Below are 18,023 nucleotides of genomic sequence, written 5' to 3' on the forward strand. Positions count from 1 at the left end.
GCAGCCCAACACAGCCCCGAGGCTGCTGCTTTTCCCTTGTCAATCTCGAGATTCTCAACTCCCTTAGGTAGGCTTTAGAATGGAATGCAGTCAGTCGCTACTTGCTGTTCTCAAAGAGAGTCCTTTTTCTTTGAAGGCTAAGAAGCTGAAAAGGGAGGGTATGGTACTTACTCTACTACCACAGAGCTCTTAAGTAGCTGATTCCTGTTTCCTTTCTGAGGTAGAAAGAGCCCTGGGGTTTCTATTTTGAGACTTTGGGGGCTTCACATCTGCTCTACTTCTTGTGTAGCCTCTAGATGAATTCAGGGCCCTAAAAGTCACCCAAGTCCAGACACCAGTCTTTAGTCCTCTAGTGAGCGGGCCACTTACTCCACTTTGGAGAAAACACAGCTTGGGTGGGTCTGTTCCTTGAAAGGAATGGCTACTGACTCCAGTATTCTTGTCTAGAGAATTCTATTGACAGAAGAGCCTGGCAGGTTGAAGTCCATGGGGTTGCAAAGAGTCGGACATGACTGAGCAACTAACACTTTAACTTTTCATTCCTTATAGTAAACCAGCAGCCAGGTAGATTATCAACCTGTGCAGGGGAGTAAAACGTGTCTTCCCTGGTTGACCAACTGGGTGAGACCTTTCTGAGTCCTTTTGACCCTGCACTGTCTCTGTGCCCTGCCAACCCCTTCATGGCCCCTGGAATCCATTTAGCTCAACTGGCTGGCAAGAAAGAATTTTTCATCTCAGATTTGAGGCCCTCTCAACCTGCTTTGTCCATGCGTACGTGTCCAGTTGCTAAGTCATACCTGACTCTTTGCACCCCCATGCACTGTATCCTGCCAGGCTTCTCTGTCTGTGGGATTTTCCAGGCAAAATCATTAGAATGCATTGACATTTCCTTCTCCAGGGGATCTTCCTGACCCCCAGATCAAACTCAGTTCTCCTGCACTGGCAATCGGGTTCTTTACCACTGAGCCAACCAGAGAAGCCCACTTCGTCACCATTAAATGTGTTTAAAGAAGGAAAGCACACCTGTCCTCCTTAAGCTTGGATTTTTCTTACCCCTTTCTACATTATTAGGAAGGCAGCTCAATGTGCTTGTTTGTAACTCACTTTGTCATTACAGCTTCAGCTCGATGGAGTCTTGGAATAGTGAACTGTGTATTGTTCTTCCTTCCGGCTACCCAGATAGTAGATGGACACTGGGGACCTTGGAATGCACCGTCTTAGTTGAAATTCAGCCCTCATCAGCTGGAGACTTCCTGCGTGAGGGATAACCAGTTTCCTTGAATGATCTTCTGACTTTCTTGGGTGACACCTTGAGCTTTTCCTGGAGAAGGAACAGTTTTACAGTTTCTGATTTGGACCTTTCACTGACCATGTTCTCATTCATTTCTTATATGGAACCAGGAAGGCAGAAATTTTTCTCTCATTTGCCAAAGATTTTCTGAGTATATTCACTCTATCACATATAGCCGTATTTTTTATAATAGTACATTTTACATTTTGAAGTTTACATAGTTTTTTTCATTTACTTCTTTTGAATACCTCTATGAATACCTTTGAAACCCTTTATGAAGCGTTTATGAGATTGCCAGACTTGGGTTGAAGGCTCCTCTGTCAGGACTGTCAGGCTCTAAAGTTCTTCCTTCCTCCCAGAGTTCTTAACCAGTGTTTGAATCATGGGCCCCTTTGAAAATCCGGTGCAATCTCTGGGCCCCCCACCCCACTACCATGGCCCCAAACAGTGTATTTGTATACCACACCTTTGAGAATCCTCAGGCTTCAGGTGCCCTGGGGTCTGAAAGCTGCCACTCATCAAAGGCTGGTGGACTTACTTTTTGTCCAGTAGTGAGATTCCTAAGAAGTCAGGGTGAAAACTCTGGACCTGGGAAAGCCGAGGGGTGAGTTTTGGAAATTTAATTTAAAAAGGGGCCACACTCGCCCTCTGCAATGGCCCACATTCTGTCTGTGGAGTGTGGTCTCTCTGAATCTAAATAAACCTACTTCTTACCTATCACTTTGTCTCTCACTGAATTCTTTCTGCAATGAGACATCAAGAACCTGAGCAAAAATAGTCTATAAAAACCAACCACGCCAGATTTCACCACTCACCCTCTGTGGTGGCCCACACTCTGTCTGTAGAGTGTACTTCTCTCTGAATCTAAATAAATCCATTTCTTACCTTTAAAAAAAAATAAAAAGTGATGCAGAGTGGTCAGCAGTGTCACCCTGGAGACCCAGGCTTCAGGCCTGATGTTCTGGGAGAAGCAGCTAAAGAGGACTGGCCTTCAAGTCATTTTGCGTGTTGGAAGGATAGATGATTGTGCTGCCAGATTGGCAGATTTGGCTGTTGTGGTCACTTCTTGACCATTTGCTGGCAAGGAAATGCAGGTATTCGCTACACTGTCCGATGTGATAGCCCCTTGCCATATATTAAATTAAAATGCATTAAAATTGAGGACTTCCTCAGCATCCCAGTGGTTAAGACTCTGCACTTCTATTTCAGGGGGCACAGATTCAGTCCCTGGTTGAGGAACTAAGATCCCACATGCCACACAGAGCAGCAAAAAAATAATAATAATTAAAAATAATAAAATGCATTAAAAGTAAATAGAATTAAACATTCAGTTCCTCCGTCACACTAGCTGTATCTCAAGTGCACAGTAGCCACATGTGGCTAATAGCTACTATATTAATGAAGGTAAAAAACATCTCCATCACTGAAGAAATTTCCAGACAGTTGGGCTTTAGAGCAATGTTTCTCTCAGCTGGACCTGCAGCAGATCTCTGCAGAAATCCTGTTGCATTGCAGATTCTGATGTACCAGGTCCCAGTGGGGCCAAAGAGTCCACATTTCTAACCATCTCCGAGGGTGCTGATCCCTGACCACCCTTGGAGAGGTTGGACCTCAAGAGTAGGGATGGAAAAAAAAAGAGTAGGGATGAGAGTGTGTCGCTTAGTTTTCATGGATCATTTCATGGATCATTTCGCTTCAGTTTTCATGGATCATTTTACCCTGTTTTTGTTGTTCAGTCACTAAGTTGTGTCCGACTGTTTACCACCCCATGGGCTGCAGCATCCCAGGCTTCTCTGTCCTTCACCATCTCCCAGAGTGCTCAAATTCATATTCATTGAGTCAGTGATGCCATCCTACCATCTCATCCTCTGTCATCCCCTTTTCCTGCCTTCATCTTTCCCAGCATCAGGGTCTTTTCCAATGAGTTGGGTCTTCACATCAGGTGACTAAAGTATTGGAGCGTCAGCTTCAGCAACAGTCCTTCCAATGAATATTCAGGGTTGATTTCCTTCGGGATTGACTGGTTTGATCTCCTTGAGTGGATGGTTAATCTGACAAATGGAAATTACTTTTGAGCCCAAATTGTGTGTGGGCATAAGGAATTTAAAATTAACCACAAGGGTCACATATTAGCATTGTTTTGCCTACTTAATATAGAAAGAAAATTAGAAATGAACTGAATAAAAATAAAAAAATAGTTGTTTTCCCCTCTAGATGATACTTTTGATCTGGGGCTTGGGGCCCTCTTGTTTTAGGGTCTGTTTAATTTCCAGTCCGAGGAAATCAGGTTTTAGAGGTTCCAGGCGTTGTTTCTAATAGTTCCTATACATAGTCTATAAAACCATAGCTCAAATTCATGTTAGTTTGTAGAATTTGATGGCAACCCACTCCAGTGTTCTTGCCTGGAGAATCCCAGGGATAGGGGAGCCTGGTGGGCTGCCGTCTATGGGGTCGCACAGAGTCGGACACGACTGAAGCGATTTAGCAGCAGCAGCAGCAGCAGCAAATGACCAATGGGGAATGGTACTAAGGTTTTTAGGGTAAAAAAGCTTTATATATAACAAATAAAAATATGATGAAGAGGGACTCCTAGTGGTCCAGTGGCTAAGATTCTGTGCTCACAATGCAGGGGGCCCAGGTTCGATCCCTGGCTGGGGAACTAGATCCTACATGCTGCAACTAAAAGACCCTGCATGCTGCAATTAAGACCTGATGCAGCCAAATAATAAATTCATTAAATAAATAAAAATTTTTAAAAGCGATTACAATGCAACAGATGAGATTATATGATAGAAAACCATCGCTATTATACGTGTTAGGAGCTAGCTATATGGCATATAGAGTGGTGTACCTGAAACTAAAAAGGTTATATTTAGAGGTTGTCTTTTAGGCAACATAATGGACACTTCAATTAGGACCTTCATAACTTTCCTTAAGAAGAAACAAATTTTAATTTGATTTTTACTTATGACTTGTAAGATTATTTTCTACTGGTCAAAATTTGCATGACTTTCTTAATTCCTCCAGTATTTCTGCAGATTTTACTTATAATATGGATTAAGTTCTGAATATTAAAAGGTGATGATGACGTAAATTTGACTGTTCTTAGAACTTACTCAGATGGTGAGGCGTGTACTGATGAGTGAATGGTATGCCCCTTGTCTCGGCACCTCTGGGATACTAAATATGGGAACACAGACCATTAGAAGTAAGCACGTTAATGCTTTTCAGAGAGCATTCAGCCTTTGAGCACACCCATCAAAGAATGCAAGGAGTCAGAAGAGGAATTTATGGTTTGTAATTTCCTAAAGCCAGATAGCATTAGCAAGAGAGGATCTATTCGTCCAAACCCGGAAAGTAAAATTTCAGCGCTAAAATTTTCTTTTTCATCACCCTTAAGGAGGTTCTGTAAATACGAGTCGACTTGGTGCCTGGCAGTCTGTGTCCTTAGCCTGCTTGCAGGTTTTAGCGCTGCTCCTAGCTTAACACACTTAGCTTGACTTGGTCTAGTGCCAAAGGAAAGTCTTGCTGTCCTTGGTGTACTTTTCCCAAGAGTTGGACTTTGCTGGTTTTAAAATGATTTCCTGAAGCTGTCTAGGATCACAGCAAAATCCCTTTTGAAGTGGTTTTATCAGTAAGTAAAGCAATATGTGAATGTTTCAGAAAAGTTTCATAAATGAGCAGGTTTCAGTCATTTAAGTGAGAGTATGACTTTCCTGGTGACTCAGACAGGAAAGAATCCACCTGCAATGCAGGAGACGGGAAGATCCCCTGGAGGAGGGTATGGCAACCCATTCCAGTAGTCTTGCCTGGAGAATCCCACGGACAGAGGAGCCTGGCAGGCTACAGTCCATGGGGTCGCAGAGTCAGACATGACTGAGCGACTAAGCACAGCACAGCACCCAACACCTCTCAGAATACAGTGGTTGATGATGATGGTGATAGCCATAATTTCTGTCTCTCATTTAAATCTCCCAAAAACCCTAGGAAGTGGGTGATTTCACTGAGCTTCTAGAAGAGGAACTGGACCTGAGTAAGAACTTGCCTGAGGTCAGATGACTAGGGTGTGGCTGGTTGGAGATCTGGCCTTATTCTCTTGAACTCTGGTGCTGACCTGCTGTCCTCCCTGCTTCTCCCAGTGCCCCACGGGCTCCCTAGAGCATGACATGACTCAGAGGAGCTTGGAGCTGATCCAGTACTGTGGAAGATTAGAAAGCTGGACTGGAGCATCAGAAGCTGTTTTTTAAAGTTCATTGTTAAGAATTTAATCTCAACTGCTCAGTAACCTTTCCTTTTGTGCCAGGTTCTGGGGATACAACAGTGAGTCCCAAAAGTTCACAGTTCAGGAGAGGCAGACACTGCAGAGTGCAGTGCAGAGGCGACCAGAGAGGGTGATGAGGACTCAATCAGCCAGGGCAAGAGAGACTACCTGTCAGCAAGATGAGAGCCCGTGGAATGTGCACCCTGGGACACCAGAGTCCAGCGGAAGTCAGGCTGGGTGTCAGAAGCATCCCCCGAGGAGATGACTGTGGCCTGGATGAGAGGCTTTGCCTAGGCCAAGGAGGCAACAGTATTCCTGCTGGGGCAAGCGAGTGTGCAAGGAAGGCATGGAACATATGGTTCTGTCAGACCTGAGTGGCGGGCATGGCCTTCTAGGCAGGGACTCAGTGGAGTGACTGCCTGTCTTCTCTGCTGTCCAGGCGAGCATGAATTCCTTGCCAAGCCCCAAGCAAGGAATGAGCATGAAGTTTATTCTGTTCCCTGTATAAGTACTTCTTGATCAGAAGAAAGTTGAGTAGTCATTGGCTCTTCTCTACCATCCATTCTTCAGAAATGTCTTGAGACACTCATTTCTCTTGCAGATTGAGCCTTCCAGTGGTTTAAGTACTCTTGCTCTTAGTTTTTATTAAAGCAACCTTCTTCTTTATTCATCACTTTCTCCTGCCCAAATCTAGTGTTTCCCCCGCCTCCCCACTTTGGCCATGTCATGAGGCTTGCAAGATCTTAGTTCCCCAACCAGGGATTGAACCCAGGCCCCAGCAGTGAAAGCGCCAATGTCCTAACCACTGGACCTCTAGGGAATTCTCCAAATGTGGTGTGTTCCAGCCAGACATTTTTGATTGTCTCTCTCATCATGCGGCGTTATTAAACCCCTTAATATGTTCTCATCATTCCTAGAGTGGATGAGTGCCCACCAGGAGCTCAGCCCTATAACAGAGACCAAGGAGGGGCTCCCAACCGAGCCCTATGCACCTTTGGCTTCTCCTCTCTTCTTTGACCGAGGAAGTTAGCAGTTCTCACCCTAGTTTTTGATTCTCCACTTGCCCTACTTCAGCCTAGAGATGTCAGAGTGCTGCCACTTTTCATTTCTCCTCTATTAGTTTGACATCTCTAGCCTCTACCTTGCCTTCAGTCAAATTCAACAAATCTTTGCTCAGTTATTGTGCCAAGTGTGGTGCTGGCCTGGACTTTCTAAAATGTGTAAGTTGAGGCCTTCATCACGCCCAGGCCAGGCCTGGTAAGCACTGTCGATAGAATAGAGGAGGGAGTAATGAATCCAGGCTGGGATAGGCCAACCCATTGGAGTCTTGAACTTGACAGAAAGGTAGGACTGCCCCAAAACCCCTGGAGAAGGGAACGGCTACCCACCCCAGTATTCTGGCCTGGAGAATTCCATGGGCTGTATAGTCCATGGAGTTGCAAAGAGTCGGATACAACAGAGCGACTTTCACTTTCACTTTTCACTTTCAAGACCAGAGGAGGGAGCAGGTCAGAGAGATGCTGGTGAAGAGCCTCAAATACCTTGCTGAGGGGTTTGAGTTTATTGGAGCAGATAGTGAGTAGCCACTTCACCCTGTGCTCAGAGAGATTCTCATCTCTCCGTGGTTTTGAGTAAGAAATTTCGCAGTATTGTCAATCGTGACCAGTCCATGGGCAAATTAGGAAATAAGGACATTGAAATGAGCTTTATGCAGTCTTAAACTTATTCTGTGTAAAGGCTGCTCTCTCATTCAGGTCCTACAGAGTTTTTCCTGTGTTGTATTAATAATCTTCCATGTTTTCCAGTGCCAAAGCTAGGTCCTGGTTCAAGGCTTCATTTTGCTAAAATTGCTGTAATGATTTCCATGGTTGAACTTGGGTATCAGAACATATTCTCAATTCCCATTTACTTAGCTGTTTTTGTTTCATTGTGTGTAAATTTGTTTTTTGAATGACTGTACAAATGATTGATGACACCTACTATAGTTTGATTCTTCCTAGTTCACTAAGAAGTTTATTTTAAAATGCCAGGGGCATCTGTCTCCTGGGCTGCATTCCCTTCTGGAGCTCGGCACCCTCTGTGAGTTTCTAGGTTTTCCATCAAGGTTTTATTTCCTCAGGGTAGGGACCATGTCTTCTGATTGTTGTTCTTCACCTCAGTCTGTCTCCAGGAGGTACATATTATTTGTCAGCTAAAACAGTTCTTCAGAAACGAAAATAATTAAGGGGATTTGATTCCATCTTTTGTTGAGGTATTTGATCATTGTTGCTCTCAGGGAAGTTTTTTCAAGAAGTATCCTATTCTAAGGGATAAGATCTCTGGATGTATCTCTAAGTCAAATTTCTCAGTAATTTAAAATGAGACCTTGTTCAGAAAATAAGTCAGAGAGAAAAAGATAGGTAGTGTGTCTTCACTTATATGTGGAATCTGAAATATAAAGCAAGTGAACAAATAGAGCAGAAACAGACTCACGGAGAACAAACTATTGGTTTCCAGGGGGAAGAAGGCCAGGGGAGAGGCTGAGTACGTGAAGCGGGTTAAAAGGTGCAGACTAGTAGCTACGAAACAAGTAAGTTATAGGAATGTATGCATAGCACAGGGAATATAGACAGTATGTTATAGTAACTTTGTTTTGAGTATAAGTTATAAAAATGTTGAATTACTATGGGGTATGCCCCAGTCTGGGCTTCCTAGCGGCTCAGTGGTAAAGAATCCACCTGCAAAGCAGGAGCCTCAGGAGACCTGGGTTTGATCACTGGGTTGGGAAGATCCCCTGGAGAAGGGAATGGCAACCCACTACCAGTATTCTTGCCTGGAGGATCCCATGGACAGAGGAGCCTGTGGGCTACAGTTCATAGCGTCGCAAAGAGCTGCATACCACTGAAGTGATTTAGCATGCACACACACCCAAAACTAATGTAGCATTGTAAGTCAACTATACTTTAATAAAAAAATTAGTAAACAACTACCCCAAAAATAAATAAAATGAAACAATACTTCGTTCAGAAAGGCAGGTCATTCCATAATTTGGAAAAGTAAATAATAGGTAAAATTAGAAGCTGTAGTAGTTGGTAGAAGCCAGGATGTGATTTATCTTCTATTCATTCCCACAGTCCTTTCTCCTTATACAGTGACCACTATATGGTAGTGCCTCAATGTTTGTCCTGTAAATATTGAATAAGTAGGTTTGGAGGGTGGTAAAGCTGAATGCTTTCATTTTCTGGCATGATTCTATGTGATAATAGTTCTGTTACAGATTGGTTTTAAAAGGATATTCACAGATTTGTTTTTTAATTTAGTTTGTCTTCAGAAGTTTCTTTATTTAAAGGATTCATCATTTCTCATTCATTGGAATTTTACTTCTTCATAAATATTAACATTTTGTTTTGTTTTAATGCAGATACTTGGTTGGGCAGAACATATCATGTACTTGCTAGAGGTGCCAACACAGACGTTGTTTTTCTGCCCACAGTCCCCATTCACCACCTTACTATCTGGTCAGTTATCTGTTGCTATGTAACAAATTGCCACAAACCTAATGGCTTAAAATAACATACCTTTGGGATCTCAGTTTCCATGGGCAGGAATCTGGGCACATATGAGCTGGGTCGTCTGCTCAGGGTCTCGCAAGACATCAGCCAAGGTGTTGGCTGGTCTGTGTTCCTATCTGAAGCTCTGGGTCCTCTTCCAGTCTCATAGGGTTGTTGGCAGAACTGTTCCTTGCAGTTATAGGATGGAGGTTCTTATTTTCTTGCTAGCTGTCAGATGGGGTCTGCTCTCAACTCTCAGAGACTCCCTAGAGTTCCGAGTTATGGCTCTCTCACAACGTAGCACCTGGCTTCAAGGATGACAGGTTACATTCCCCAGTCTACTAAACTGGAATAATACATAACATAACATAACCACAGGCTAGACTGTATCATCACCACTGCTGCCCTGCAAGTCACAGAATCTGCCCAAAGTCAAGGAGAGAAGATTACACTCAGTGGGGTCACCTTAGGGTATGTCCCTCACAGAAAATAATTCATCCTTTTTGGTGATGCTGTGAATTCCCTGGTCTGTCATACTTTATGAAATCATTAATGGTTTGCTGTCAGCTGATCACCTCTAGGCCAGGAACATGCTGGAAGGTTAGACATTTGTTTACTTTTCATAATAAACCACAAAAAACATTCTGTGAAATCATTTTGTGTTCATTCAAAGGTGCCTTTATACTGTATCTTAAGTAAGATGTTTTATAAGCAGGAAACTGACCTGGGAATAAACTTTCCTAGAATCCCCTTTGAGAAGCAAAGCAGCCAACTTTATTCTCTTTTCTCTTTCCTTGTATTTTTAGAATTACATCACAAGCTCTAACCAGAGTCCATTTTTATGAAGAAAATAACTGCTTCTATGGAAGGAAAACATTTTGGCGTAATAATCCTATGTGATCAACTACTGTACACTGTGTACGAAAGACTAACATTCGGGTTCAGCTTTACAGAACACCGAATCTCATCGCCCATTAACATTCTCGTATTTGGCTTCAGAGATGTGTATCTTAGTTCTGCACCCCAGCCCTAACCTTTTGAAAGGAATCCCGCAGGGGCACATGGTGAGTTTGGAAAGCATTTGAAAATGAGGACATTCTCCTTTGGATCAACATTATAGTGAGTTATGGCAGATGTTTGACCTTCCTCATGGTATTAATCACATTTGGCTTCCATGATGAAGCTACTGGTTTTCAGGTACATTATGTCTCCTTGGCAGCCAGCACCTTTTAATAATGGATGCTTGGATGACAGCATTATAGGTTTTAAAATCACAAATGCTTTTAAACGTTTAAAGCAGCAGCAAACGTTAAAGTAATGGCATGTTGTTGCTGTTCAGACACTCAGTCGTGTCCAACTCTTTGTGACACCATTTATTGCAGACCTCCCTGTCCCTCACTGTCTCCCAGGGCGTGCTCAAACTCATGTCCATCGAGTCGGTGATGCCACCCAGCCATCTCATCCTCTGTCGTCCCCTTCTCCTGCCTTCAGTCTTTCCCAGCATCAGGTTCTTTTCCAATGAGTAGACTCTTCGCATCAGGTGGCTAAAGTATTGGAGCTTCAGCTTCAACATCAGTCCTTCCAATGAATATTCAGGATTGATTTCCCTTAGGATTGACTGGTTTGATCTCCTTGCAGTCCAAGGGACTCTCAAGAGTCTTCTCCAGCACCACAGTTCAAGAGCATCAATTCTTTGGTGTGCAGCCTTCTTTATGGTCCAACTCTCACATCCATATGTGACCACTGAAAAAACCATAGCTTTGACTATATGGACATTTGTCAGCAAAGTAATGTCCCTGCTTTTTAATATGCTGCCTTGGTTTGTCATAGTTTTTCTTCCAAGGAGCAAGCGTCTTTTAATTTCATGGCTGCAGTCACAATCTGCAGTGATTTTGGAGCCCCAAAAAATAAAGTCCATCACTGTTCCATTGTTTCCCCATCTATTTGCCATGAAGTGATGGGACCAGATGCCATGATCTTAGTTTTCTGAATATTGTTTCCAGCCAGCTTTTTCATTCTCCTCTTTCACCTTCATCAAGAGGCTCTTTAGTTCCTCTTCGCTTTCTGCCATAAGGGTGGTGTCATCTACATATCTGAAATTATTGGTATTTCTCCCATCCCCTTCTCCTCTTCAGATTGGCAGTCTTGATTCCAGCCTTATGCATCATCCAGCTGGGCATTTTGCATGATGTACTCTACACGTAAGTTAAATAATCAGGTTGACAATATACAGCCTTGATGTACTCGTTTCCCAATTTTGAGCCAGTCTGTTGTTCCATGTCTGGTTCTAACTGTTGCTTCTTGACCTGTGTACGGGTTTCACAGGAGGCAAGTAAGATGGTCTGGTATTCCCACCTCTTTAAGAATTTTCCAGTTTTTTGTGACCCACACAGTCAAAAGCTCTAGTGTAGTCAATGAAGCAGAAGTAGATGTTTTTCTGGAATTCTCTTTCTTTTTCTATGATCCAGTGAATGTTGGCAATTTGATCTCTGGTTCCTCTTCCTTTTCTAAATCCAGCTTGTACATCTGGAACTTCTCAGTTCATGTACTATTGAAGCCTAGCTACAAACAATCAAATTTGTATGCTGACTTCTCACATATATATACACCCTTGAGATTACAGGTATCCTCACTCTCTCTCTTGTGTTATCACATTCCCTCCCTAGACTGGCTCTTGGGCATATAAACATGTGCTAGTGTCTCCCATCTTTAAAAACACACAAAGAAGCAAACACCTCCCTTGCCTCTCCCTGTCTGTGGCTTGTACCTGGGATCTGGGTGTTTTTGGCTGTGCTGGGTCTTCGTTGCCTCTCATGAGCTCTCCAGTGTGGCGTGCCGGCTTTTCTCTAGCCGCAGGGCCTGGGGGGTCTCTAGCCGTGGGCACAGGCTCTAGAGCGCATCGGCCCAGCAGTTGCTCTGTGCTTTGTCCCGAGGCGTGTGCGATCTTAGTGTGTTGACCAGGGATCAAACCCAAGTCCCCCGCATCAGAAGACAGATTCTTAACCACTGGACCGCCACAAATCCCTAAGATTTGTTTTTAATCAGGTATAATAAGATGAAAGACAGAGACAACTTCCAAAGAAGAGTTTATCACTTAAAATTCCTGAGAGAAGGCAGTGCACGCCATGCAGGCCACATGGGGAAGCGCCACGTGGGCAGAAGTGAGGAGAAGGCATGGCCTGGAGCCTTTATTGGGATTTCCATGAAGTGGCACTAGTGGTAAAGAACCCGCCTGCCAATGCAGGAGACGTAAGAGATGTAGGTTCGATCCCTGCGTCAGGAAGATCCCCTGGAGGAAGAAATGGCAACCCACTTCAGTATCCTTGCCTGGAGAATCTCATGGACAGAGGAGCCTGGCGGGCTGCAGTCCATAGGGTTGCAAAGAACTGGACATGATGGAAGCGGCTTAGCATGCACGTGTGAGAAGGAAACAGTGAGGCTGGGTAGACAACTGAGCAAGTTTGGGATTGGATAGTTTCAATAATTCCAGCAGTTCCTCTCTCCTCATCTGGTATCTGGCACCTGGGGTGATTTAGGGCTAGGGACATCTTGACTGGTGCTGAGTTAGAGCAGTAGCTAGGAGTATGGGCCTTGGATTTGAGTTTGCATATGAAAGACACACTCTGGGACAAGTTGTTTTGTGTGGATTTAGCTAGCCCTGGGAAAGGCCGTCTCTCCCTGCCCCAGGATGTCAAAGTCAAAGCATCATAAAAGACAGAACATGCCGCAACTAAGACCAGTGCAGCCAAATGAATGAATGAATGAATAAATTTTTTAAAAATAAATAAGAAAAATTTTCAACATGATTAATATACACCCTTTCTTTTAGCACTTGCTGCATTTCTTTGCTGTTTTTTGTGATGGTGTCAGAGTTTGTGGTTGCTACTTCCACTTCCTCTCCCACCTCCACCCACCCTCTCCCAACCTTCTCCTCCCTCCGCTGAGTCAGTGACCAGTGACCTCCATGTTGCTAAATCCAAGGTCTCTTTTCCTGCTTCACCTCTCAGAAGCACTGCTCACAGATTACGCTTCTGTCTTTGAAGCTGTTGGTTCCTCCCCACCGGCAGTTTGGGCCCCAGTCTCCTCTGCAGGAGTTTTTCATCTGCTTGGCCCTCCAAGGCCAGATGGCTGAGCCTGGGCCTGGGTCCCTCTATCTACATTCTCCTGTGGTGATTCCCTCAAGTCTTGTGACTTAAAAGTGCCATCTCTATGCCCAGAGCTCCGTCTTTACATCGCAGGAAGGGGAGGGGGACCCCTTCCAGGGCCAGAGAGTGGGCTTTTGTCTAACACTCAGAAATGAATTGTCCAAGAAGACACATGAGCTGACAGAACAAGAGACTTTATTGGGAAGGGGTGCCTGGGCGGAGAGAAGGAGGGTGAGGGAACCCAGGAGGACTGCTCTGCCACAGGGCTCACGGTCTTGGGTTTTATGGTGATGGGGTTAGTTTCCAGGTTGTCTCTGGCCAACATTCTGACTCAGGGTCCTTCCTGGTGGTACACGCATCCAGCCAGGATGGATTCCAGCGAGGAGGATTCTGGGAGGTTGGTAGGACCTATGGCGTCTCCTTTTGACCTTTCCCATATTCTTCCCGTTGGTGGTGGCTTGTGAGTTCCATATTTCTTACCAGGACCTCCTGTCGTAAAATAACACAAAAATGGTTACTATGGTGCCTGGCCAGGGTGGGCAGTTTCAGTCAGTGTTTCTCCTAACATTTATGTTGTTTATCTCCAGCCTGGAGTCCATGTCTGTGTGCTGTCTGCCTACCTGATTCCTCCTCTTGGGAAGCTTATAGGGATCTCAGGTATAACCTGATCAAAACACAGCCCTCCTTTTCAGACCCTCCCCCAAACATGCTCAACACTCAAACCCACAAAGCCCTCCAGTCTCAACAGCTTCTTAGATATGACCCCTGAAGCACAAGCAGCAGAAGGAAAATATAGATAAATTTGATATCATCAAAATGAAAAACTTTTGTGCTTCAAAGGACACTATAAAGAAAGTCAAAAGACAGCTTATAGAATGGGAGAAAAAAATTTGCAAATCATATTAGCATCTAGTATCCAGAATATATAAGGAACTCTTACAACTCAACAATAAAAAATAGCCTAATTTAAAAAGGAACAAAGGGGATTTCCCTGATGGTCCAGTGATTAAGAATGCACCTTGCAATACAGGGAGCTAGAGTCTGATCGCTGGTCGAGGAACTAAGATCCCTCTTGCCATAGAGCTACTAAGGCCACACCCCGCAACTACTGAGCCTGTGGACTCTGGGGGCAGCAGACCACAGCAAAAGGCAGGGTCCATGAGCCACAAGAGGAGATCCCGCAGGACACACCGGAGACCCCAAGTGCTGCAACTGAGAGCCAGCGCAGCCGAGCAAGTGGAGGATTTGAAGAGACATCTTCCTAAAGGATGGCCGGCTGTGCGCCTGAAAGCACACACTATTGTAAACCGACTACTTGTTGTTGCGGTTGTTGTTTAGTTGCTCAGTCACGCCCAAGTCTTTTGTGACCCCACGGACTGTAGCCCACCAGGCTCCTCTGTCCGTGGGATTTCCCAGGCAAAAATACTGGAGTGGGTTGCCATTTCCTTCTCCAGAGGATCTTCCCAACCCAGGGATTGAATCCCTGGTCTCCTGCATTAGCAGGCAAGTTCTTTATACCACTGAGCCAGCTGGGAAGCCCATAAATCAATTATACTCCAGTAAATATTAAAAATAAAAAGACCAGGCTGATTCATATCAATGTATGACAAAACCCACTGAAATGTTGTGAAGTAATTAGCCTCCAAATAATAAAAAAAAATAAAATAAAATAAAATATAAAGACCAAATACACCAGAAAAAGAAGAAGGAGAAGAAAGCTGATAGGACTTCCCTGGTGGCACAGTGGATAATAATCTGCTTTCCAATGCAGGGGACCCAGGTTTGATCTCTGGTCCAGGAAGATTCCACAAACCGTGGAGCAACCATGCCCGTGTGCCACAGCTTCTGAGCCCCAGCGCCACCACTACTGGAGTCCTCGTGCCCTAGACCCGCACACCGCAGCTAGTGACGCCCGCACGCCTAGAACCTGTGCTCCTCGAGAGAAGCCCCCACAATGAGAAGCCTGCTCGCCACAACTAGGGAAAGCCCACACTCAGCAGTGACGACCCGGTACAACCGAAAAAAGTGACTAATAAATTCGTGAAAAGATGTACAACGTCTTTAGCCATTAGACAAATGCAAACCCAAACCACAGTGCGATACCACCTCACACCCACAAGGGTGGCTATAATTTTTTTTTTTTTTTTAAGTAACAAGTGTTGAGGATGTGGAGAAATTGAATCCCTCTTAAGTTGCTGATAGGAAGGGAAAATGGTGCAGCCACTTTGCAGAAGTTTGCCATTTCCTTAAAAAGTTAAACATAGAGTTACTATATGATCCAACCATTCTCCCTAGGCATGTGGTCACACAAAAACTTACACGTGCATGTTCGTAGCAGCATTATTAATAATAATCAAAAGGTGGAAATAACCCAAATGTCCATCAACTGATGAACAGATGAACAAAATATATTCTAACAACGGAGTATTAGTTGCCTATTAAAAGGAAGGAAGCACTGATACACAATATCTTGGATGAACTTTGAAAATGTACTCTGTGTCACCAAAGACCACATGCTACGTGATTTCCTTTTATATGAAATGTCCAGACAAATCTGTGAAAGCAGATCAGGAGTTGCTGAGTGGGAGGAGGGAGAAATGTGGAATGACTACTAAATGAGAACAGGATTTCTCCTTGGGGTGATGAAAGTGTCCTGGAATTAGGTAGTGGTGAGAACTGCATGCCATGAATTAGCTAAAAGTCACTGAATTATATACACACTTAAGGGTAAACTTTATGATGTGTGAATTACATCTCAAAAAGATCAGCACTAATAAAGTGCAATATATATCACATGCAAACCACCCTGTGAGCTCCTCCGTCACTTCCTGTGTTTGTTTTCTATTACCAGCTGTGACAAATGGCCACATCGTCGCTTAAAAAGCACAGATTTATGATCTTCCATTTCTGTAGGTTCCAAGTCCGACATGGCTCTTATTGGGCTAAAATCAAGGTTTCAGCAGGGGATTCCTACTGGAGGCTCTGGGAGAGTGTCCACTTCCTTGCCGTTTCCAGCTTGCCTTTTCCACCTGCATTCCTCGGCTCACAATCCCTCCATCTTCAAAGCCCACAACACTAGGCTTGACCCTATGTCATTGCCTCTCTTTCACTGACCACAGCCGGGAGAGTTTGTCCACTTTTAAGAACACATGATTAACCCCAATGTTCATCGCAGCACTGTTTATAATAGCCAGGACGTGGAAGCAACCCAGATGCCCATCAGCAGATGAATGGATAAGAAAGCTGTGGTACATATACACAATGGAATATTACTCAGCCATTAAAAAGAATTCATTTGAATCAGTTCTAATGAGGTGGATGAAACTGGAACCCATTATACAGAGTGAAGTAAGCCAGAAAGAAAAATACCAATACAGTATACTAATGCATATATATGGAAGTTAGTAAGATGGTAACAATAACCCTATATGCAAGATAGAAAAAGAGACACAGATGTATAGAACAGACTTTTGGACTCTATGGGAGAAGGCGAGGGTGGGATGATCTGAGAGAACAGCATCGAAACTTGTATATTATCAAGTGTGAAACAGATCGCCAGTCCAGGTTGGATGCATGAGACAAGTGCTCGGGGCTGGTGCACTGGGATGACCCAGGGGGATGGGATGGGGAGGGAGGTGGGAGGGGGGTTCAGGATGGGGAACACATGTAAATCCATGGCTGATTCATGTCAATGTATGGCAAAAACCACTACACTATTGTAAAGTAATTAGCCTCCAACTAATAAAAATAATTGGGAAAAATTAAAAATTAAAAATAAAAAATCTAAAAACAATTAAAAAAAAGGAACACATGATTAGATGTAAATCAGCTATGTATATATGTGTGTGTGTGCTCAGTCGTGTCCAACTCTGCGACCCCACAGACTTGTAGCCCTCCAGGCTCCTCTGTCCATGGGATTTTTCCAGGCAAGAATACTGGAGTGGGTTGCCATTTCTACTGTAATTCAATGAAAGAAAAAAGACACGTGAATTAGATTGTGCCTATTTGTGTAATCCGAGTTAATCCTTCCACTTCAAAGTCGCTAACATTAATCTCCTTGAGAGTTCTTTTTCCCTTGTAAGTGGTTCTGAGAATCACCATACAGACATCTTTGGGGGCCATGCCTCTGCCAGTCACAGTTTCCATCACGGGTGAACAGAAGCCAGAGTCATTCTCCTGACTTAGGAGACTCTCCAGTCAGCCCCGCCCGCCTCTCTAAGTTAACCATACGGCTGTCTCCCTCACCCCTTATCCTACAGCGTCCTGGTCTCTTAAGCCCACTGTTTATTATTTCTGGCGGTGCTGTGTCTTTCTTGCTGCACACAGGCTGTCTCCAGTTATGGAGAGCCGGGGCCACTCTCTAGCTGTAGTACTTGGACTCCTCGTCGCAGAGTCTTCTCTTGTGGAGCATGAGCTCTCGGGCCGGTGGGCTTCAGTACTTGCTGCACGTGGGCTCCAGGGCACAGGGTCAGTGGTTGTGGTGCCAAGAGGCATGAGGGAGCGTCCTGAACCTGGGATGGAACCGGTGTCCCCGGCATTGCAGGCAGATTCTTACACTGGACAACCAGGGAAACCCCACGCCTGCGGCCTTGGCACTGGCTGTTTCCTCTGCCTGAACATTTACTCTTTGGGCCTCTTCCTGCCTGACTTCTCCTTGTCACTCTGATCTCGGCTTTGATGTCACCTTAGAGACTTTCGCACTCCACTAAGCCTTCTTGTCACTCTAGTCTAAGTGCCCAGAAAGCGCCTGCTCCGCTGACAGGTTTGTGTGGGGTCTCACATCCCCATCCTAACTG

At 44.4% G+C, this 18,023-nt stretch overlaps 1 protein-coding gene across 1 annotated transcript in view; it reads left to right on the plus strand.

Moving 5' to 3' along the window:
- Positions 1–18,023, plus strand: part of PBX4 (PBX homeobox 4) — a 50,930-nt gene that overhangs the window by 2,078 nt on the left and 30,829 nt on the right. The gene's annotated exons all lie outside the window — the stretch shown is intronic.

This window comes from Cervus elaphus, chromosome 9 (assembly GCF_910594005.1).
Source record: "Cervus elaphus chromosome 9, mCerEla1.1, whole genome shotgun sequence".
Lineage (NCBI taxonomy): Eukaryota > Metazoa > Chordata > Mammalia > Artiodactyla > Cervidae > Cervus > Cervus elaphus.